This window comes from Cicer arietinum, chromosome 2 (genome assembly GCF_000331145.2).
Source record: "Cicer arietinum cultivar CDC Frontier isolate Library 1 chromosome 2, Cicar.CDCFrontier_v2.0, whole genome shotgun sequence".
NCBI lineage: Eukaryota > Viridiplantae > Streptophyta > Magnoliopsida > Fabales > Fabaceae > Cicer > Cicer arietinum.
This window is the reverse complement of record NC_021161.2, coordinates 6,463,237-6,465,044: the sequence shown is the minus strand read 5'-3', so window position 1 is coordinate 6,465,044 and position 1,808 is coordinate 6,463,237.

Below are 1,808 nucleotides of genomic sequence, written 5' to 3'. Positions count from 1 at the left end.
AGGATGAAGTGTCCAAATTCGAGTATAGATTTGAGGATGAATAATTTTCATAATCTCATATCCAAAAATAAACCTGAGGATGGACATTCAAGACAATCTCAGGCCCGATGATGAATATTCTTCACAATATCATATCCGATGATAAATATTTATCAAAGTTTTCATCTCACAATTATTGAAAAAGTAATTGTCATAAAAGTACAATAGGACAAAAGTTGACAAGTTGTTCACATTATTCAAAGTTTTTCAGAAGTAAACGTAGAAGTGACATCACATCAATCACATACTCTTATGTGGGAGATAAGAACTTTCATCCTCACACTTAACATAACTTGAGGATGTACTCTCAATAAAATCATTATCTCACATATAAAAATGAGGTCTTGTGTGAACATTGCAAAAATACTATGTCAACATTGTTCAAATTAATACAAAAGCCTTTGAAGTAAGAAAAATACATCAATCGTGATTTTCAAGGTATTGGAAACATGAATGAACCTTCTCATTCATAATAGACCAAGATGATAATAAAAATGTTTTTTTTATAAATCATATTCTAGAAGATTATCTAACAAGTAAAAAAGGGGTCAACATTTGACACGAAATTCCACATATTGGAAAGAAAGATATACAATAATCTCTTTAAGACTTACATACAACTAATGATGATCATCACGAACAACATTAAAATCAGTTACATCAGAGGATGAATACAATCTCAAGATGAGAATAGACGTAGAAGGTATCCTCATAACATATTTGACATTACAAAAAAGTACAAAGGTACAAAAATATGAAATACTTGACATGAAGGACACACTAGTCAAAGTGGTTGGAAAAGGGAAAACAAAAAACAACAATCACATCGAGACTCAATAAAGTAGAAATTCCATCCTCGTACTTAAACTAGGTATGAGGACAGACACATAAGATAAGTAACACAAAACTGAGGATGAACTTTGTTCATTAATCATCCTCGCACATGAGAAAAATAAGTGAAAGTACAAAGATACAAAAGGTGCGTCCTTGACTTGTAAGGTAAGTCACTTCAAATTTTTGGGAAAAAGAAAAGCATAAGCCACATCAGGAAAAATGAAAGCTTCATCCTCGTACTAACCAAATATGAGGATGGACCACCGTTGTCATCATCTGAGCATACTTAACACGAGGATAAATATTAAATGACAGTTTTGCAAATAAAGATAAGTCCAATGAAACTTAGCAAAGTCTCCAACAACTATATTTTGCTAACTCATATATTTGAAGCTCTAAAGGCAACAATAAATATAGAAGTATTAATCTTCAAACATCAAGATAATCATCTACAAGAAAATATCTAAGTTATTCAAATTTATCATCATTCTCTTCATTCTACATACTCTTACAAACTTAAACAAATCTGAGGATCGTTTGTATTGAGTGTGTTATATACAACTTCACATCACTATCTTATCTTAGAAAGTTATAATTTGATCCCAAACAAATCAAACACATCACTACTTGTATATCCTCAAGTTGATATAAACTTGAGTTATTTTGTAAGTTTGTCAAGGCTAGTAAAAATACAGTGTTGTAAGCCTGATGAGGCTAAGAAAACTAAATCAATATATAAAGGGCATTTTCAAATAGAACTTCAAATCAAATATCAAATTATTAGTGATCAAGTCATAACAAGCATCAAGAACAAGGATAAACATTGATATTCATGAGTAATTAGAATATATATATATATATATATATATATATATATATATATATATATAAAAAGAGATACAAAAGAGTATATTTGATTATATATATCTCAAACA